The sequence below is a fragment of the Cavia porcellus genome, unplaced genomic scaffold (assembly GCF_034190915.1).
Source record: "Cavia porcellus strain 051 isolate PalLab524CR breed Dunkin Hartley unplaced genomic scaffold, mCavPor4.1 scaffold_2, whole genome shotgun sequence".
Taxonomy (NCBI): domain Eukaryota; kingdom Metazoa; phylum Chordata; class Mammalia; order Rodentia; family Caviidae; genus Cavia; species Cavia porcellus.
Genome location: NW_026947485.1, coordinates 36,127,864 through 36,151,002, shown reverse-complemented (window position 1 = coordinate 36,151,002; position 23,139 = coordinate 36,127,864). Strand labels below are relative to the sequence as shown.

At 41.0% G+C, this 23,139-nt stretch overlaps 1 protein-coding gene across 2 annotated transcripts in view; it reads right to left on the bottom strand.

The window, feature by feature from the left end:
• The window catches only part of Plxna4 (plexin A4), a 439,299-nt gene that overhangs the window by 402,336 nt on the left and 13,824 nt on the right, over positions 1-23,139 (bottom strand). Inside the window, exon 1 of one of the 2 annotated variants that reach the window (XM_063240611.1) lies at positions 22,548-23,011. The exons of the other annotated variant lie outside the window; for it this stretch is intronic. The gene's annotated coding sequence lies outside the window, so the exon portion shown is untranslated. Of the gene's footprint in view, positions 1-22,547; positions 23,012-23,139 lie in introns of those variants that run through there. 2 annotated transcript variants of the gene reach the window in all.

Sequence of the window (23,139 nt, the reverse complement as noted above, 5' to 3'; positions counted from 1 at the left end):
AATAGCACACCACGAATGCACAAATCACTGGGTTTCCTGAGGCAATGACAGTCCATGGCCCTGACAAACTAAGCCATTTCTCCTAACTTAACACATCTTTTCCTATCCACAGCCCCTTCCTCTAGAGACTTCTACCTAGTGCTTTTGCAGTCTCCCCCCTCCCTGCAGAGTAGCAACCAACTGTGCTAAAATGTTCCCTGTCCCGCAAACCATTAAGCTGTCAAACTGAGGTGGTGAACAAACCCAGAGAGAGCCAGTACTAGAATGCTAATGGCAAAATTGCAATTATTCTTTCTGCTCTGGACAATTCCTGCTTCAACTTTCCTGGCCTCAGGTCATATTTTGTGATCTTTGGATGTTGATGGAAGAGACATGGCTTGGTATAGAAAATAGCCAGGGAGATTTTGTCTTGAGAGAGATGGGGCGGGGGGAGCTAGGGGAGTTTTTCATTGTTTTCCTCTTGACATCCACACAGGTGTCATATAATGGTTTCTGGTTATCAAGCCCCATATCCAAAGGAAAAGCTACCTCTCCATAAATACCTTGCCCACATCAGGGAAATAGCTGTGTTACACACTTGAGTATCATTTTCGAGGACAGTTTAAATAGAGCATCGGTTGCTGCTTTCAATTTAATGTGTGCACGGAAGCTGCTAAGGCAGGAAGAGATGATAAGGTATGGGCACAATTTGCATTGGTGCATCTCTCAGACTTTCAACAGAGGCACAGGCCTTTTGGGCAGCAAGCCACACACAAGAGCCACTCAACAAATGAATGACCACCTACTATGCACAAACCAAGCTAAGTGGCAGGTCCTTTCCCCAAATGACACAGGCTTTGTATGCAAAGTACACTAGTTCAAGGAGAAATGTTATGAGTGGCACAAGACAGAAAACGGAGCAAAATAAGTTCACAAAAGAGCTCAATGGACCCTATTTTTACTTGTGTAAAATCCCCAGCTGTGGTGTGAGGACTAAATGACACAATGTATGGCTGGTACCAAGAACAATGCCTGGAACTAAATACAAACTTCATAATGACAAGCAGTAGTCAGGGAGCAGGGTTAATAGGGTTGACATCAAGTTACTGCTGATCATTTCAATTATAAATCTAATTAGAGGTAAAAACAGGAAGATTCGCAGATGCACCGTGGTAAACAATGAGGAACATTTGGACTGATGAAGATGAAAGGGTGGAAGAATGGTATATGCCAAGGTACAACTGCGAGAAAACTGAGGACTTGCTTGGAATCATGTGTCTTTAACTGTCTGTTGGTATTATGAGATGTCCAGATATAGAGATCTTTTAATTTAGCCTCCTTGGAGGAGGCCTTCTTTAATCTGCATACTGATACTTTCACTCAATTTTATAAACTTTGTAGGCATTATCTCTTCAAATAACATTTTCTCTGTTCTCTTTCCTTGAAATCCAGTTAGTTAATACATTCTCATGGTGCCTTCTATGCCTCTTACCCTCTCTTCTGTATTTAATGCCCTTCATTTTGAATTATTTTTTCCTGTTCTTCTCTTCAGTTATTATCTCTCTAGCTGTGTCTAAGATTTTTATAACTCATGCAATGAATTCTCAATTTCATTTGCTGTATACTTTTAGTTTTATAATATTTTGGCTCTTGTTTCAAATCCACTACATCATTTCTATAGTTTCGAGTTTGCTGCCAAAATTTGCAATCTAGTTTTATTTCTACTTGAACATAGTAAGCATGGATATGTGAAAGCCAGTGCCTCTTAACTGAAGTGTCTCAGTAAAACTACAAGTCCATCTCTTCTTGTTCTTATTCATCTGAACTGATTTCTTTGTGTACCAACTTAATATCTTTGATTGTATGTTGAGCATTGTATTCAAAGATTTCTTTGTAAAAATAATTTGAAAACTAGGATAATGTATCTTCCTCCATTACCTTCTGCCAGTTAACTGACTTACAGGGTAGTATAATGTTCACCTCATATGTCAAGAAAACTGACATTTTTCTCAGCTGCTCAGATGATTCAAAGCTTCATCTCGGGACCTGAGGGATGGCTTTCCTATATTCCTGAGTCAAAATTTTCCCAATGCTTGATAAATGCCACACTCCAACTTTTCTCCCTAACCTCTTAATGCCATCAAGATCTAGACCCTCAGCTACCTATTTAGAATCTAGCACGTCTCTTATTTCTTGATTTATATCTTCTTCCAAATCTGGCCCCATATATTTTCACCACTTTGTCAACTTGTTTTTGTTTGCTTTTCCCTTTGAAACAGGATATTTCTTTGCAGTTCAGGTTGGCCTTGGACTCACTACGTAACATAGACTGGCCTCAAACTTGCAACAATCTTCCTGCCTCAGTCTCTTAAATTCTGGAAATATAGGTGTGCGCCACAACATCTGGCTGCTTTACCAACTTTTTAAGTTTTTAAGCACACTATTACAAGTGCTTTTCTCCCTTTCTGAACTTTTGTCAGTCTGAATCTAGTCTCCCATGACCAGAAGAAAGTTTCCCAACTAGTACATGACTGAATTGGAGCATCATACTTATGTTAGCAAAGATGTAAAAATATCAGCTAATTCAAAAACATAGATAAACTTGAATGCTGGATTACAGAGAAAAGACACTCATTACATCATAGGGAGTCATTGAACATCTTTGATTCTCAAGCTGAGAAAGAACCTGAGAAGTTCACTATTCATCTGAAGAAATGAATAGTGAACTTTTGGGCCAAACAGAGGAGCAGGAAGAGAGCAAATCCAGCAGGGTCAATAGTAACCCCACAACACAATCACAAATATTGAAGTTACAAAAGATCAAAATGTCTAATGTCTAAAATTCTAAAAATCACAGTCCTCAAAAATGAGTATCTCAAAAGCTGAAATCCCTAAGACCTCAACTCTCAGCCTCAGAGGGCTGTATAAGAGGGGTAAAAAGGCCAAATTCTGGGAAAAGGATTGGCACATTTTTGGTTATGTGAAAACCAGTTGCTTCAGTTTGGGGAACTGAATATTTACAGTCTGGCAAAGCATTATTTCAGGTGTGTCTGGGAGGGTTTTTTCCAGAGGAAATAGTCTTTTATCTGCACAGAGTGGGGGAAATCTGCCATATAGAACATGAATGTGAATATATTCTGCATGGAGTACCCTGCCCTATAAGAAAAAGCAGATATATACAGACAACTATTATAGAGATGCAAAATATAGACAATGATAATGAAAGTCAGCCTTCTCATATGGACTATCTCCATGTAATTGTTCATAATCTATCCCTGGAACACAACTTTCAGGTTTCTTTCTCTTTTTCTTTTTTCTCCCCACTATTTTAAAATATTACTTCCTTTTTTTCAGTGTTAAGCAAATGATCAATCATTGATATACAGCTCCAGCCCTTCCTTGCTACTTTACATTGTCAGTAGTATCTGTGACATTGTACTACACATGTTATCTTCACATCATTTCCAGTATTGGGGGTGTAAATGGTTTCATGTCTTTTAGAGAGCTCTAACGTATTGTTTACAGATTTGACTCTGCGAAAGTGCATTATCACATCATTGATTTTGCATGAAAGTATTGTATGTACACATAAAACTCTCAAAACTTCTTGAATAAATGAAGAGCTGTCCTTTCTCTATGCCTGTTTTTTTTAAAACATAAAGTTGGATATCTGCATGGACAGTGGTGATGCATCACAGCTTTTGACTGATCTCTTTGAAAAGACTTAGGTTGTCAATCATGGCTTTTCAGATGCCCACAGTTATAAAACTGGGTGTACACTATTATCAGTCATAGTGACGGACACTTACATTTTGCTTTCTGACCTATTTCCTTATGAATATGCTTTCCTGCTTAAAACAGTTATATAGGTAATTGTCATAATTTCACTTGCGTGTTTATGCTTGCATAAAAAGTTCCTGAAAGTGTCTGCCTGTGTTTCTAAATGTTACTCAAACAAATCCCCTTTAAAACATAAACAAATGTCTTTTAAAGAACATTTTTCCAGAATTATATTTGCAGAGTTTTGATCTTCAGAATGTTAGACTTTAAGGGTGTTGATCTTAACATTTCAAATTATATCATTTAGGATCATGTGTTTTGTTTTATGGCCCAAAGCCCAAATCAGAAAGGAGAATTAACAGGTTTCATTGATCTTTTAAAGCAGTACATACACCTGAACAAGGTTGTGGTGGCAAGAGCAGGAAGACAGAATAATAAAAAGTCCAGGACTTCTGTGTGAGTGAGGTATAGCAACCACAAGACAAAGGCAGGAATTAAACTATGGGGCAGGGAGGACAAGGAAGAAAGAGTAGAACAAAAAGATTTACCAATTAGTGCATCTGAAAGTGAAGTAAGATTCAAAGGTGATGCTAAGGTTTTGAACATAGGTAGCTCAAAGACAAGGGAAAAGACCTCTTGGTCTGAGCTACAGAAACCCACCCTTCTTTTAGTTGAGAAACAGTTCCAAGAAGAGATCTCAGTTTGCAGGCCACTCTTCAACTCAGAAAATCCCCAGAGTGATAACTTCAAGTAAGAACACATCCAGATATGACATAGGCATAATCATAGGTGAGACAACCTCTTGAAGAGAGAGTGGTCACCTGGCTTTGTCATATTAGAGATGCTCTAAGTGAAGTCGACTGGCAGCACAACCCTTTTTGGGGCAAGGAGAAACATCTCAGAGCCTCTTGTTTATAAGTAGAGATCCTGGGGCACCTGAACACAAGCCATGAGGAGCTGTAGGAAATAAAGGGCATGCACGAGGAGACTTAAGTGTGCAGAGGGTGAGAGGGCTACACTTCATTGCTGTGTGACAGATGGGGACTTCGGGGATTGTCAGTATTGATTCCACTGAGTGATAAAAACGTGCCCACTAGTGTTAGCATCCCAGGTTTCTAGATAGATACTGCATTCAATGGAAATGTAAACCTTTCCACTATAACTAAGTCTTTCTTGGCCTAGATGTCTGCCACATACTACTGATACTTTCCCCCATCCTCCCTTCCATTTATATGAATGAGTGTCAAAAGGCAGCTACCTGTGAGGAAATAACTCCTGCTTTCACTGTGGGGATCTGGGAGATGCAATAAAATAAAAGTAAAATGTTACTAGAGGAAGGGATATATAATTTCATAAATAAATTACAAAGCTTGACATCAACCCGAGCCAAAGCCGCACTGCCAAGAGAGGAGAGCAACACAGTTGCATCCAGCAAAGCTCACTGCAAGACCTGTTTGTTTTGCCGATTTTATCAATTGTCTGCGTCAAATCAACAGGACCTGCTAAAAACAACTGTGCTTTCCCTGGACTCTACTTCCTCCTCAGACCTGGGATTAAAGAGACTTGTAACTCCTTTCCTAATATCCCCTAAACTCAGGTTGACCCAGAAAATTTTACCAGTTGTCTAAAGGGATCCTATCTTCTGCAGTCACTCCATAAGACCCAGTCAGGAGGCTTAATTCAACCCAATGAAACTTAGAGTGGTAGCGTAGATGACTACAAAACCTACTATAGTAGAGTGGGCTTGGGCAAAATGTCTCAGGAATAGCGTGATTGCTCCCTGTAACCTCAACCCCATTTGCCTATGTGCCCCCAATACCTGGCTCATTACCTGGATACTAGGAGGTGTCCAGTAAATAATTCCTGAATTGTTGAGCTAGCAGGGATGGGAGGAGGAAATAAGTCCACATTGTTTTAATTATCCCTGAACACTTATCACCCAAGAGTGAAGTTACAGATTGACTCAATACTTTTCCAGTGTTTTCATCACATGGTCCCAGGGAGGATACTACCTAAAATTGCATTCTGACTTATTTCCTATGAAACTCTTCATTCCATAAAAAAAGCCAAACAGCAGCTCAATTTCCACAATACTGAAAAACAGGAGTTCCATGACTTTCTTTTGCTTTTTGTAGAAAGGGAAGGCAGGTGAGAATAAGGATAAGTTTGGATTAAGGTGCTAAGAACTGTAATACATAAAAAAGGCTAAGAAAAGTCAGAGTGTTGCTGGGGCAGGGAACAGTTGGACTGATTGGTTTATACCATCTGTCTCAAAGTTAGCAGGCTCTTGCAGGTCTAGTCTATTTCCTTGACTGATGATATAATGGCACATTCAGCACTAAAGTTAGAACACAAGAAAAGCACCAAAAATAGCCAGTCACCTTTAATGACCCCAATCATCACTTGCTAGTTAGGAGACGGACTTAACAATTGCATAGGACAGACAATGTACTCCCGAAGAATGTAACTGACTAAGCCAGACCTACAGCCAGTGTCTCTCTATAATGTTCTGGGCAGAACCAAATGACATTGCATCCTTTCCTCTAGCTACAGCTTTAAAGCTTTAGGAACACTACATTGTCTATCCCCAAAGCTAATCTTCAGAATTAAAAATAATGGAGATACTGCAGAGAAAAGGCCAGAAGGTGGAGATGAAAAAAAAATGCTTCCTCAATGGGGTTTGCCTGGACATCTTTGTGGAAACCACACATTCGCTTTATCTGTTTAAAAATCAGGCCTTAAGCTCTGGGCCAGTGTTTCCTAAATGCAATTTCCTGCTGCAGAACCAGATTTATGGAACCAGAGCTTCTGAGGGCCACTGGACCAGGAACCTATAACTTAATGGAGTTTTAGGTAATTCTCATAGCACATTCAGGGCTCCCAAACTTAAGAGCCAACCCAGAGATCCAGGCAAATTAGGCAAATAACATAATGGAATACAGCAAGCCAGGAGAAGGTGTGTGAGGCTTTACCAGCTGGAGAGCCCACATTCCCCAGGAAGTAGCTTCAGTTACCTCTGTTGTTGCCATGTGGTTGTAGAGGCTCCGTGTTCTCAGGCCTTTATTTCCACAGAAGTGAAAAATCACATTTGAAGTGAAACTTCCTGATCTTTAAATGTTGGCCACAGTAAAATATTCTATGGGCCTAAACACAAATGCGATTTGGCTCATGGATTTCTAGTTAACAGTCATGTTTGAAAAGCACTAGTTTAGGACTAATTTGAGCACCACTAAACTTTAGGGTATCTTTCAGCCATGCATAAAGAGACTCATTCCTGTCCTGGGACAGCCTGGGTCAATCTGGAAGGCAAAGGGAGACAATGGAATCCTAGACTGTCTAACAATCTTGGTTCCTCCCAGGGCAGAAGAGGAGAAAGACTCTATTTAAAATATATTTCAAGGTGATTCAGTCACCCTTTCCCACTGTTGGACCATGAGATAACTCAACAGTTCCCATCACAAGGGAGAGGGACACCCCTCCTGACTCAGAGTACTACAAAAGAAGGGGGCATGCCTCATTCTCTCCTGACTGGTGTTGTCAAGGTCCAGGACAGTGCTCAGAAAGAACAGATTTGAAGCTCCTAGATCCTCCCCAGAATCTAAAGGAAGAACAAAACTGGCATAGTTCCAGAATATTATCATTCAAGACATCTAAAACAAACCCCTAAAAAGCAGAAAAGAAAAAAAAATCTTCACTAAAGTCTGTTCTCCTGCAGTAACTCTTACAAGCATGAAGGAAACCTTTCAGCAGCATATTCCTGGTAAGACTGGAGATAGCATCAATTCCAGCTTTAGCAGGAGCTGCTAAGCACTGTGGACCAAACAGTGGGTTATTATTTTCCACTCACACAGGAAAATAAGGAGACAAGAAAGGGTCAGTAAGGAATACCCACAGTTTCATCATTTTCTTCATCTTCACTTTATACCTCGAAGGGTCAGAGCTTGGGAGAATCTTCATTATAGGAGGTTTGAAGGTTAGGAAAACAAAAGGGTGACATGAATTTGCTCAAGATAGGTCTGATTTTCCATCCCCCGGGCCAGTCTACATGCTATACTGCTAGGCTGTAGGAACAAAATGAGAAAAGACCCCAACACACAGGTCAAATTGCAGAAGTCCAAAGAAAGCAGAATTTCTGGTAGCAGCAATTTCTAAGAATATCTCTAGAATGTAGTATCAATGGACCAATAAGGGACACTGTTAATTCACAACCAGATACTCATTTAGATTTAGGAACAGAAGGGGGCAGATGTGAATATTCTCTTGAGTATTAAGCATTTTTAATGATACTCTGGAGAACAGAGGGGAGAAGAAACACCACTAAAGAAAATGACAAACAGACTCCCCACTAGTGAATAAAGGTCTTGTCTTTGGCTTGGTCACCTTCACATCCATCTTAAACCCCCAGCAAGAAGGATCTCCACCCCTTCCTAGTCCCTAGTCCCAGTATCCTTGGATATTCTGATTCAGTCAGTCTGGGATGGGACCAGGGAATCAATAATTTTTTTGGAAGCTTTTTAGGTAAATCTTAGGATATGCTGGGCTTAGAAATCATAGGTCTAACTCATGTGATCCACAAAAAGGAAATACACAAGTCCAGTGCCAAACTGGTACATCTGGTTTCACTATTCAAGGAAGGAGAACTTTCAAGGATAACAATTTGTTACAAGTAGCCTGAAAATTTCATTTATATTTTAAATACTTCCTCTTCTGCAATAGTAAACCAAATTATAGCAAGCTAGCTCCATGGTGATATTTTCTCTCTGATTCCAGTTCATAGAATTTCACATTAAAATGTGTTTTCCAAAGGAAGATATATAAGGCCATGCTCAGCTATGCTTTCTCTGGGCCAAGCAATGATGCTTAGCACTTTATGAATATCATCTCAAGGAAGGAAGGTTTGGCTAGCCCCATTTTACAGATGAAAGAGTAGCCTCAGGAATATTTAAGTTATTACCAAATCTAGAAAGTGGTGGGCTGTAGTGTTACTGATATCTAATTCCAGAGCCCTTGCCTTTAGCCTGCAGTACAATGCTTTCTTAAACTTCCACACATCTATAAAAATCTACATCTTTGCTTCAGGTTTTAGCTCTCCTCCACTCCACTTTGGGAGGTGGTGACTGTAAACACTCTGAAGTAGCCACTTGATAAAAGCAAACAGGTAGCTCTGATTTTGGCAGTAAGAAGGAGGAGAAAAGCAAAGGGTTAGTGGAAAGGGCAAGCTTCTGCACTCTCTAAGACAAAGAAGCACAATGCTTGGACAAACGGACTGAGATGTGCATTTTGTCCAGGGCTGCTCTATCCGTGGAGCAGCTGTGAATCTTTCCTAAAATAAATTTTCATATTGTCTTCACTTGGTCTTACACAAGGAAACTATCCATTCTAGTGACACTTTGAGCACCACTTAACAAAGTTTTTCCTCCATACCACCCCAGTGTACTTTGTCTGAGTGTTTCTGAATGCAGAGAGGCATAGCTGAAGATCCAGCAGCTAGCAGAAGCCATGAAGAGAGGCCAGGAGCTGGACACAGGGCTTCTCTTGCAAACTTAATGGTGAAGGGCAGAGCAGAGCCAGGAATTCTTCTCATCGTACATAGCAGAAGACAAACTTTCAATAGTAAGGCAAGCTAGTGGCACAGAGCAGACAGGAGATGTGTGATAGCCATTAGAACCCACCAGGGGAATCAAATTTGAGGCTGCAGAGGCAAGAAGAGAGTTTATTTGCAGCTTACATTTCTACTCTTTGGGCTGTTCTGTGCTTCGGCTTAATGCAACCGCTTGCAAATGAGCCCTGTGGGTGACAAGAAAGTAGAGAGCACCTCTCTTTGTAGCTACAGTGATGGAAGCCAAGATCACCATGACCAAATTAAGACAGAAAGCCTACACTGACGCACACACAGCCCTGGGGAGTCTGAGCACAAACAGATCCAATGCTGTCGAACAAAACATGAAACTGAAGAAAACACCCAGCCACACAGAGCCCTTTGAATTGGTGGCTTCACTCCAAGGCCACGAGTTGGGAGAGAGACGAGAGGGACAAAGCTGCACTTTGGACACTCTCAAAAGAGTTTCTAGGAATGCCACATCCCAAATCTGGCAAGGTTTGGGGAGGGGTTGCAGAGTCCTGGTTGTTGAACTGCACTTAGTTGTCATAGTAGAAAACAGAGGAGCCTGAGAATCAACCACCCCTCATTTTTAATCAAAGTAGATCCTAACGCAAAATTAACTCATTGTAGCATTTACTTCTAATTGCAAGATGACTAAGAAAGGATTTTTATGATAAGTAGATGAGCCTAGGGCAATTTTAAGTGCAAGTGAGGTTTTTTATTTATTTGTTATTATTGTTTTATGTCCCACCATTTTGAATACAGTTTGGGGGTCTCACTTAGAGAAGCACACCCCAGGAGGGAGGCTCAGATATGGATAACTGACAACAATGGGAGGGCTTACTGACTGGCAGCCACACTGATTCATGGCTTTCCCTACCCATCCCAGAGAACAAGATCTCATCAGTGCAGCATGATCTCACCAAAGCCCAAACCAAGTGTTCCATTCCAATACTGTGAATACCTAACCCTGCCAGAAATGAGGAACAAAACATCAACTGGGTCTTTCTTAATCTGTATAAATAAAATGCACCCAGCCATCACCCCTCCGAGAAAAATCAGAATTCCACGGAATCTAATCTCCCATCACACAAAATAATTAACTATTCATGCCCATCAAGGTCTTTTTCACAGAATTGAAATGCTTAGGTCAGCTACTAGAAGTGTCTTTGAACCTGGATGCATATGAGAATCTCCTAGGTAACAGTTTAAAATACTGGGGCCCCGCCCCAGAGACTCTGATGTATCTGGTCCCTTGTAACATTTTTGAAACTTGGAACTATAGACTCTGGAGGAGAAAAAAAAAAATCTTCAAAGTAAGTACACTCTAACATATTCCCAGGGACAGATTTCCTTGCTGCTGGGAGGACTGTTTGCTTAACTCACCACTCCCTTTTGGTGATTTGGAAAACAGTGGAGTACAATAAATTACATACTGCTGAGTGGTATCCTCAGCAGAATAAAAATTGATATTTGGGTTAAGTTATTGCTGCATCTTTCATTTTCCTTTGAGTTGTGTTGTGTTGTGTTGTGTTGTGTTGTGTTGTGTTGTGGACCTTAGCTTCTTTTGGGGAAGGGCACATGAGTTATAGCTTTCATATTAGAAAACAAAGGAGAAGACAAAGAAGAAAGAGAACAGGTGAACAAGGCTCTCACTTTATAAGGAAGACACAGTGAGCCCAGAGGCCAGGAAAATAGACCAAGTTGGACAACTTCGTCCTGCTGGTGGTGCCCTATGGGTTTTTTACATACTTGTGGCCCAGGATGAGGCTCCCCCAGAAGAACGTGGAGATACCTAACAAGAAAATGATGGCAGGCAGGAAGGACTTCAACCAGAGCTCAGAGTGTCCTCCCTTCGTCTAGGGGGTAGTGGGCATAAGGCTTGCCCTTGAGGACAGTTCTAGCAATGTTCTGAAGCAAAGCTCCTCTCTGTGTTACTCTTTTATTCTTTACATTATCATTCATTCATCCAAAACTGTCACTCAGACCTGTGGCCTGATATCTCTGGTACAGAGAGGGGTCAGTGTAGTCCTCTTCCAGCCTTGGATTTATGAAGAAAACTGTAACAGGTAGTAGAGAGTCAGTATTTCTTGAGCTGCAGGAGGCAATTAGTGGGTGCTTTAAAGGGCCTCTGAGTACAGCTCGACTGGTTTAAAAAATTATCATAATTTGAGTTTTTACCAAAGTATGACTTTATTTTGTATTTGCAAGGCACTAAGTTATGTTACACATAATTACCTCTGTGCCTTCCCCTCCCTGGAGGTTTCTGTTTGAGAGATGCACTGGAAGGAAGAATCAGCCCAGCCTGCTGATGACCCCAGTGTCACCTTGGCTCAGAAGGTTCAGTCACCTACCACCTACCACCACCAGTCACTGACTTCACCAACCACATCTTTGCCTTCAGTCCCTCATCAATCCCCTAGTCTGGATCCCAATTGTTCTCTCTCCCTGTGACTCCCAGGCCACTCACACAACCACACCCTGAATATTGCCACTCATTGTCCCACAGGCACCTCAAATTTGTCTTGTAAAAAATGGGTCACATTGATTTTGTTCTGCATCTGACTTTTTTCTTGGCTTCCTTTGATGGGACATGGCCATGGCTGGCTCCTTCATGCTCCTCAGCCACTATCTAATTACCATCAAAACTCTCTTCTGAAACACACTACTTCCCTCCATTCACTCCTCAGCCCAAGCCCTCATTTCTTCTTCTCTGGACAGAAGCAACAGCCTCCAAGTTCATCCCTCTCCATGTCATTTACCATACCACGAAGACCCCTTCCTTAGGTGTCCGTGTGGCACAGCACAAAGTTGAACCCACTGTTATTCTGGCTTCTCCTCCTTTCATTTTCCCCTTCTCCTACCTCCTTTCTCTAGGACAACATTGGGCTGAATATTCTCTGTATGCACACAAACACATACGTCATCACTGAAAATGTCTTCTCCCTCAATAATTCCTCACAGAAACCCCTCAAGTCACACACTGTAGCTGTGATTTTATTTGAGCATAGCTGCACAATATTCCTGGGTACAGATATACTATCATTTGTTTGGTCATTTTCCTACTGTTGAACATTCTTTTTTATTTCCCTCCACCTTTTATTTATGCAAAGATTGATAACATTATAAACATCTTTGTATGAACATGCTTCCCAGGAGCTCTATTCCCAGGAGCAGGGACTGTTTTTTGTTTTACTGTATATTGCCAGATTGCTGCATATAAGTTCTTAGCCTTCTTCATGAAAACCTTATTGACACCCAACACAGTTAAAGCCACTTCCCTGAGTGTCTTTCCGGAGAGTTATTAAGAAAGGATATCACTGGGGAAGCAGGGTGCACATAATATGACTTGGAAATGTCACAAAGAATGTTGAAACATACTTTTCATGGCTATACAATTTGGAGTGGAGGAAGGAAAAGTCATCGGAGGAAAGTAGAGGGAGGGACCCACGCTACAGCAATGCCTTTGGCTAAAACTAACTCTTACAACCTTGGAGGTATGGATGATGGATAATACTAAATCTCAAAGCCTCTCTCTCCAAATCAATCCATCTTGTAATAACATGGTTCTAAGTAGCTGCCAGCATTCCATATGCATCACTCTGCTTTCTTCTTAGTAACATTAAAAGACCATTTTGTCTCTACCACAGAAGCCTAGTACCTCTTGGCCATCCAAAGGGAAAATATTTCCTTAAGACTTCTGAACACAAATTTGCTCTCTTTGTAGCTCTTGTAAACTTCCTTTCTATTTGCTATATTTTTATTTCTTTTTGCATTGTACAGTCCTCTTGGTGCAACAAGTTGAGAAAATACTTCCCAAGAAAGCCTACCTTGATGGAAAGTACATAGCATTACCCACTTGGTCACTCCTGGGTTGGCGGTGTCGTGCAGACTCTCTCACCTTGCTCATCCTTGGAGCTCCCCTGAAGCTACAGTTGCCTCCTGCACCTAGACAGTCACAGTGTCTAGTCCCAGCATGGCTGGACCTGGGGACAAAACCTGGCCTCCATCCTAATCCATGTTCTGTACCACCTCTATAATTTTCTTCATGTGTGTAGCTCCCCTTTATCCAGTTTTGTACCCTATGGTTTTAGTTTCCTTCTCCCAGTAATATGTCAAAAAATACTAAATGAAATATTTCAGAAATAAATAATTTATGCATTTTGAATTGTATGCTCTTTGGGTAGCATAATGACATCTCACATGAATCCACTTCACTGTGCCTAGGTCATGAATCATCCCTTTGCCCAGAATAACCATGTTGTGTATGCTACCTGCCCATTAGTCATTTCCTGGCATCTCTGTTGTCATGTTTTGCAGTACCTCTATCTAGGGTTTAGTACCATCTACAGTTTTAGGTATACACCAGGCCTTGGCATTATCCCCAGAGATGAGAGTCTCCTGGACTTTCCCTTTCTTCCTCCCATGATCAGATACAGAAGAGACAGTAGGGAATTGAGATGTCCTGGAGATGGCCTGGAGCTACAGGATGGTGACACCTGGATTTCTAAATGACTTCACAGAGCAAAATCCTCTCCTATATCAACCCATATTGGACTGCAGTGTATTCCTTCTCTGAGATTTTGTGATTTTTATTTATAAAATTAAGTTGCCTTGATTAACACTGAGCAACATAAGAACTACAGAACAAGCCTACAGTACAAAATCAATGCTCATTACTTCCCAAGCTTTTCCTTACAAAGTGCCCAATAGTCCTAGAGCCAGAGTAGCCAGGGTGCCTCAGTGGTCCCTGCCCTAGGTACATGCAGTCCCCATATAGAATCATAGCTGTCCATAAAACGTGTTCTGCCAGCCTTGTACCCTAGCTTTCCTACTAGACTCATGGAGTGTCTATGATCACAGAAGGAAAATGAAATGTGATTCTAAGTGTCACCTTTCAAAGGATATTGGTGACTATCATCTAGAGTGATTTAAACCCCAGAAAACCCCTGTGTTCTTTTAATATCCAAAACGAATCCTCTTCACACCAGACATCAATGTTAAATAAACAGAGATTTCCATTAACCTGCACCTCTGTACATTTATTTTTAAAAAGCGGTGTCACTCTCCTTTAAATGAACATACTAATTAGTGTATTAATAAATAGCTGAATGGAATCAATGAGACATGTAATCAAGGTCTGACCAGGAGTCAGGGCCAGGTTGAAGGGAGTGGGGGAGAAAAGAGAGCAGGGAAAGGAATATTATTAGCAGGTTCACTGAGGAAGGACATGTAAAATCAATGCCCCACAAGAGGCCAAGATGTAGTCAAAGTTGACAGTTGTGGAAAGCTAAGTGCTTGCCCCACCTCCCCCCTTTGACAGGAAAACTCCTGGTGAGAGTTAATGTGACTAGCTGGGAGCACTTAATTGGGGCTGGATAAGCCATTTTGAGATGGTGCCCAAGACCACAGCTGGCCGAGTTGCCCAGAACTTCTGTGTGCACACTTACCTCTTTATTTAAAATATTGAAAAAGAACAAGCTTGAGAGACTTGATTTAACTCTCAGCAAACACTTCCTCTCGGAAGGAACTGACAGTAGAAGATACATGTTTGTGGCTGCTAATCTGATTTCCCTTCAAAACTCCTAGCTCACAAGAAGTAATTGGAAGAATTTTTACCCTCAGGATGTTGGGCGCTGCAAGGTCAAGGGTCTGGGCCTGTAGAGGCAGCCTTAAGGGTGGTGAGAGGGTGCCCTGTTCCCTCATCAGCTCCCAATTTCCTGTCACACACCTCAGAGGTGGAAGGCTTTGGAAAGTGAGAAGAGGAAATTCTTTTGCAGGTATGAGGTTTCCAGCTCAACTGGGGATCTGGTTACCCGCACTATTACTGCTAGAGTTCAGGTGAGTATCAGGCTCCATTTCCTCCATCTGGAGACACATCCCTTTGGGCTGCATTCCCTGAACAGGAAAAAACCTGGGTTTTTATTTCCTGGAGAGGAAAATCAGAAGCAACACCTTTCTGTGCAAAGTCCTATAGGTGCCTTAGACCCCTCCCCCAAAGCCAAGTAAGTGACACTAACAGAGGTAGAGGTTGTGTAAGGCTAAAGGGACTCAAAAAAGAAACCTGGCCATGGCCCAGCACTGCCTGTGACAAGCCTTCTCGTGGCCCTGCCATAACACAGGATTGGCTCCTTAGCCCTAGATGACTGCTTGGCCCAAGATTCAGGGGTGCTATCCCATGCCATGAGTACAAGTTCCCCTAATTCCATTCTCTGTGGAACTTCCAGGCAGAAAGCCTGCCCCTCTCTTACTGCCTCTCTGTGGCACCCAAATCCAGATGTGGATGATCTAGAAGCCACAGCAGTGTCTTTATTCCCAGGTCCAATCCTACCAGCATCAGGTGTGGCCTGTGACCTGATCATCTTGAGGTCAGATCTGGAATGACAGTGAGGACACACATTAAAAGAAGGGTGAGAGTGGAGGAAGTTCTCAGCAGTCCTTGAGTTATTTTCTACATTATTGCTAATAAGGTTTTGTCCCAGGAGGCTCATAGCAACTGTCTGATCATCCACAAGTTCCCTAGACCGGCCCAGGTCCATCAGTAAAGCCAAAGGGTGACACCCATCCACTCAGAGAGAGAGCTCATGATAGGATCTATAAAAATAGAATGAAAAACAAAGGCACAGAGACTCCTGTTCTCAAACCCAGTGAGAAGTACAGACACCAGGGACAGCTGGGACAGATAAGGCCCCCCTTATGTGAAAGAGGTTATAGCAAAATCTCCCTGCACCCATCAAAATCCACTGAAATGCCACACTGAACTCCTGTTTCTTTGATCAAACATCAGGCTGTCTTTCAACATCTTGTATCCATCATCTCTTTTCCCTGTGGCCAGACTCTGTGAAGACCGTTAAAAGAAGAAGAAGGACAGGGTGTACAAATAGCAGTCTCACTAGTCTACTTGGCTATTTAGCGCTAACTGGGGGATGCTGCCCCCTCTTTGGTCAGAGCCTAGTAGGCAGATGGCATCTTGGTAGGAAAAAAAAGCAGTGTTTTCCTGAGCATGGAGAGGCACCAAGGCTTGATCAGTAGAACACAGGCAGCAGGTCAGCTCTTACTCACCCCTGGGTCACAGGCAAGTCAACTACAGAAGATAGCACTGGAGGCTCTAAAGAAAGAAAAAAAAAGGAAAGAAAAGAAAGAAAGAAAAAGAGGTAGAAAGAAGACATCTAATGGAATGCTTAGGGCAAAATTCAACTACTTCTCAATTTTATGTCAATGGATACAGACATAAATATAGATGTAGATGAAGCCAGTATACAAGATATAGTCAAAAACATGGTAAATTAAATTTTTAAATTTATGGCAGTAAAAGACACATTCCCAATAACCCCTTCAATACGCTCTCCCTCACTTTGAACACACTTATTCTACCATTCTTGCCACCTTCTGAGGCAGTTTTAGAAGTCCTCATTCATAATATCCTTAGTAGTGCTGTTGTGGCTGTTTTGACATCTTGAATCAATTCGAAATATGTACCCATCATGGTCATGTTGACTTTGGAGAAGATCAGAAATCACACGGTGTCAAATCCAGTGAGTAAGGTAAAATGAGGACACACCATAGTGATTTTACAACCCTGCTTTTCCGTTGGACGGCACTCAGCAGCAGCATTTGCTATATTTTTTTTTTCACACTTCATAAAGACACTCACAGAAGAGAATTTCCAGAACAGCTCCAGAAAGTGGCAAGAACATTGGAATAAGTGTGTTCAAAGTAAGGGAGAATTTTGAAAGGATCAATGACAATGTATCCTACCGTAATAAATTTTTAAAATTTGAACGTTCACTGTATATTTCCATCACGTCTTACATATAGATGCAATTTAAAGCAAAAATATTGAGACACATACTCCAGTGATAGCACAGAATATCGGGAACTCAGGCCATTCTAGTGAATATACACATAGACTATGATCACTACAGACGTGATGAAGAATAGAGAATAGCTGTGGTGAGGATCTTGGAGTAGGGGACTGGGTAAAGAAAGGGGTGGGGAACGGTGTGCCAGTAATATGCCTCCTGTCCTTCAAGGGACAGAGAAGTAACAACTCTCCCCCATGGTGTGCTCTGCAGTGGAAGGACCATCTCATTCAGGGCTGGCCAAACTTAACGGAAGCCCCATCATCTCCAAAACATACTGGTGCACTGAAAGCTCCCAGACTATCCAAGCTTCTGCTCCCTCTCTACCATAGCCAGTCACTTTTGTCCAGTCAACCAGTAGCTCTTTCCTCCCTCAGCCAGAATATTGCTCAGAATAATACAATGTTTCAAGCTTAAAAGTTTGTCCTTGTGCGATGAGTTTACCGAGTCAGAACTGAGGTTCCCAGAAGAATGGAGCACCGGCCTGATAATGGGTGTGCTTCAGGGATGATAATTCTGATTGGCTATCTGGTCACACACAATGAAAACCACATGGGAAAATCCCACAGACCTTAACTATCTAGTCTATGACTATCTCACCAGGAAAATCTGGTTTACCAAAGATGCTGGAGATAGACAGTTTTCATAAATACCCATATTGGGCACAGTTGAGCATATCCAAGTATGTAGATGTCTCGTGCCCCAAACACACCCTCTGATGGCTCACTTCAACTTTGTGACTATTGCAGACACACATTAGCACATGTTTGAGCCTGTAAAACTTGGCATAATAACCAACTACATGCCAGGCAATAACTACCCACTGTCTTGAGTCAGAGTCTCCTATTTGCTCTCAAGTTTAGAATCTCTGATGGTAAACAAGAACATAAGTCAGTAACCATAACCACAGCCTCGAAAGAGAAACAAATTATTTAATCTATCTCTGCGGGTCCTATAAAAAAAAAGGACATTTACATATGTGCACTGGCAAAATGGATGGGCAAATTGAGCACAGATTGACTATGTAAACATGGCTGCTAAATCAGACTCTGGGGAAATTCTGGGTCTTCTAAAAATGAAGGAATCCCCATAAATATTTTTAAATCTTTTTGTAAGAGGTCATACTCCAAGGGAGAGCCAAGACTGATGCAATAGGAACAGCCACCTGCTCTTCCTGTCTTCCCATTTGCTTTAGAACCTCAAGGCGGCAGGCTCGTTGGAGTCCAATGTTAGAAACAGATGTGACTATTTATAAACCACAAAAACTCAACTGTTTTAATCCAGTGCAGAATAGCAAGAAGCAGAGCTAACAAGTTTTAGGTATCTGAAGAGCAGAAAATAATTTTCCTCAATATTATACATCCGTTTACTGAGCATTTAATATCTGCAAAGCAGTGTATCAACAAGTTCTCATGATTATTTCATTTGATCTCCACAGTAGTCTTGAGTGTATATTACCCTTTTAATTATTAAAAATTATTATTAAAAATTAATTATTAATATCAGAGAAGGTAGGTAATAAACCCAAGGTCACAAAGCTAAGGGTAATATTTAATGATATCTCTCAATTACAATAGTCCCCCAATATCCACAGAGGATATGAATATATGAATACATATATATATGTATGAAAAATACATATATATATATATATGTATGTATGAAAAAGTTCACTTTCAAAATTAGGCACAATAAGAGATTAACAGCAATCAACAGAAAACTATAACAACATACCATAATAAAAAGGATTTAGCTCAGTGGCATAAGCACCTGCCTTCCAAGCTCACAGTCATGAGTTCGATTCCTGGTACCAAAAAATAATAATAATAATATGATGATGATGATGATGTGGGGATGTGGCATTTTTGTCTTCCTCTCTTAATACTGTACTCATTACGTGATGAGATGAAGTACGGTAAATGGCATACACATTGCAACAAGGCTTTACGCTTCTACATAAAAATTACTTGAATATAAACATTACAATACCATAATAGTCAATATGATAGCTAAGATGGCTACTAAATGAGTAATAGGCCAGTAGCACACACAGGGAGGATAAATGGATAAAGGGATAACTCATGTCCTCATATTAGATACCTCATATATGTTCATTTTAATCTACACCTAAGACAGGTGGTCAACATCTAAAGCCCTAAAATCAGAAATGCCTGCCCCAGAGTAGGGGTTTTTGCTGTTGTTGTTTTGTTTTTGTATTTTGAGTTTTGAAATAGTATAATAAGAAATTAACAATGGTTAACATATTGTTATTATTCTCTTTAAAGTAATTTCTTAAATTTCTGATAGTAAGTTGGGTTTTGAAAGTCTTCTTTCAGAAACCGTTCTGAATGTTTCAACACTATCCCAACAGACACGACTGGGTGTGCTAAAAATACAACAATTTTTCATTGGGAAATTAAGTGGAGTCAGAGGTAGATGATTGGTGAGAAACACCATCCAGACTCTGCCCTTTGGACACAAAATCTGGAAAATCCTTTGGGCTCCCACTGGGTCTGTATTTCAGCCTTCAGAAGATTCTGATCTGGCCAGAGGTGAGTTGAAATCTACAACCAAAATATTCCCACATTTTCCTTCCTTCCAATAATTCATCAGAGGCACTTAGAGTTTACAAACTTTCTCACATCCTGACTAACACAGAAGATAATGATACTTTTGCTACACCCTGAACCAAAAAGTATCCTTTGCATGGCGGAAAGGAGGATGAGGGGACACATTATCTCAGCAAATCTTCATTTTACTGGAAGACAGGCATGGACAAAAATCAGGGTCATTCCAGAGCTTTAGGAACAGGCTACCTGGCTGTTTTTGTGCCTTGTGACTGACAAAGACAGGCAAGAGTTGTAGTACTGAGTCTGCTTCCAGTGGAAGGCAGTAGAAGCGACCTATAGCTGTCATCTCTTTATAATTACTAGAAATTAAGCCCCAAATAATATGACCACTGAGCACAGCCAAGCTGGCATAGATCAGGTTGCATTGCCAGGTCTGTCTGGTTCCAAACTCTATTCTGGCTACTGCGACTCCCTTCTTGGACCCTAAGAAGATGAATCCATGAGTATTTGTTAAACACAAAAGGGATGCTGTCTAAGAAATGCCAAGCCAAGGATTCTGTTCTTGGTGCTACATAGTTTTGATACTTTTATCAGTAATTTGGGTAAAAACCGAGAGTCATATTTATCAAATCTGCAAATGACAAACTCCAGAACTTGCCAAGGTCAAATGAAATCATTTAAGAGCAGTCATGTGGTATTAGAGTAAAACTCAACCAATAGATAGAAATGACACAAAGTTTAAAACTACCTTGGCAGCCTGGAATAAAGTCAAAGCTGGACATTAAAAGAAATTTAATGTGATAAATATAAGTTCAAACTTTAAATTTAAAAAACAATCAATGGTTAAGTACTGAGGGAAGAAGTTTATGGAAAACATGCACATCATTAAAGTGGGAAGGGGCTGCCTCTCATTCCTAAGGAAGCCTCTAACCAACTGCCTAGATACTCAGATGAATTTGACCTTAGGCTTTGTTCTTCCTGCCTCCTGCAAACTGTAACCTGCCAGTATGATGCAGAGTCAACCTTAATTGCCCTCCATGGACTTGTAAAGGCATTAAATGAGAAAGAACTTTCCATTGTGTGCTACAAAAGTTCGGTTGTTCCCAACCTCTGCAAATGTTCCCAACTTGCCAGCCCAGCCACGGTGCTTGGCTCAGAGAAAAGGAAAGGGAAAATAGTGTGTAAAAGCCTAACACTTTGAAATTTCTTCCAAGAATATAGAAGAGAAAAAGATATGAAAATAGGTGGTAAACTCTCAAGGGGCAACTCGCTGTGTTCTTACATTAAAATGTCTTTACTTTTTAAAATTTTACTTTGATATTATATGCTTAGGTTTTCACCTTTGTGAAACCTCAGGACCTCCTAGCCCAAGACAAAGGAAACGAGCCAAGTGTAATGGAGTTTTTGTCTTGGAAAGGAAATACTAGCAGCTCTTATATGCTTTTCAGGCAACATAGTAAGTCTGTGGACAAGATCATGACTCAGTGGATGCTCACTCACCATCTTCTGGGAGCAGTGACGATTCAATGGAAGAATAAACACCACCATACAGTGTTCACTGCACGAGACTTCCTCCATGAAACAACTTCCTGTAATTCAGTTGTTTCAGGATGCGCAATGCCCTCTACTGTCCTGCCATTTGAATACTTTTTTTTCCAAGCTCAGAAAGTCCAGTTGTAGGTGAGGAGGGAAGAAAAAAATTTTTTTAAAACCTCATGTTGGGTCTAATGGGAACTCCCAATGTGGTGAGACAATTCCTTCTTTCAAGAATTGTAATTAAGTAGATGGAAATACCAAAACTATAAGTCGATAAATTATAAATTACCAGGACATTCTTTTTTTTTTTTTTTTTTTTTTTTTTTGTACTGGGGATTGAACTCATGACCTTGTGCTTACCAGGCAGGCACTTATACCGCTGAGCTAAATCCCCAGCCTAACCAAGACATTCTTAGCAGTTAGAATTTTTGGAGAGTTTCTTCACACAAAAATGCCTGGACTCAGCTAACTCCTGCAATGTGGAGAAAGCTACCGTGCTTGCAAAGTTCAATAGCTGGTTAAAAACTCTTTCATGTCTAACCATATTTTAAAGTTTGCAAATAAAAATTTGAGGTGAAAATGCCATTCTTTCAAAACAATGCATGCTGGGGAATGTTATTTGACATTTCTCGAAATTAGTTTTCTATATTTGGCCATGTGATGTTCCGTAGGCTTTTTTATTTTAGTTCCCTTGAGCAATGCAAAGATGGGCTTTTATCAAATTACAACAAGAGAAATATTACATTGTCACAAATCCTAGATGCAAATAAAATATCATTTCACTCGCTAATGACAGCCAAGTAATATAAATACAGCTTATACCAAATTATTTAATGAGCTTTTTTATTTATTTATTTTTTGCCAAGAAGAACTGGCCTTGCCAGTACAAAGTCCCAGAAGAAGGAACAGAGAAGAGAGAAATGAGCTATTATCAGCAAGCACCTCAAATCAGGCCTAGGATCAGCAAATTTGCTCTCTTCTCCCTCCCCAACGCCCACCCCAGGCTCACCAACACTATTCTCTGTCCAGTTTGACTCATATACATAGTCAACATTCTACACCTCAAGCATTTGCCACCTGTATTGGGTCTTCTTATTCAACAATAGAAACAGTGGCCCACCTAAAGACATCTGATAAACCCTTGGTCCTTGGGGAAGTCTCCAGAATGCAATGTGGGGAAAGTGATACAAGGAAAAGAGGAACAGTGGGGTCCCTTACCTTAGCATAGCATAGAGGCCACCTTTGGGAAGACTCAACTCCCCAGGCCTGCAGGTATCATTGCAAAGGAAAGAGGCACACACAGGGAACACTACCAGAATACCCAGGACTATGTCCACTGTTCAGTCCTGACCACAGACCACTGTGGTTAGTTTACTTCCTTTTTAGAATCCAAGGCCCTGCCCACTACTCTCCAGCAGGAAAACAATGTACAACCAGATAAAAGTGGGATAAATTGCTGAGTGTCCCAAGACTAGAATTGTGGCTACATCAAACTAGGTCGGGTACAGAAGTATAAACAGGGATGAACAAAACTGCTGCCACCTCTGTGGGACTCTTGAAAGGTTAGCACCCTCAAACTCCTCCCCTGCTCTGTCCTTTTCCATGAGGAAACCCAGATATGGCTATGTGTATTAGTATCTCTGAGCTCTTCAGAAACAATCCAGAGGAGACAGTAGATCCATCAACTCACTTGTAATTGCACAGCAATTTTGTAGCTAAAGACACCCTCTCAGGCTGACTTCTGCATGCCCATTTCTAGACAACCGGTCTATACAGTGTCTGTACTGTTCAGATGCCTAGTACTATCAAA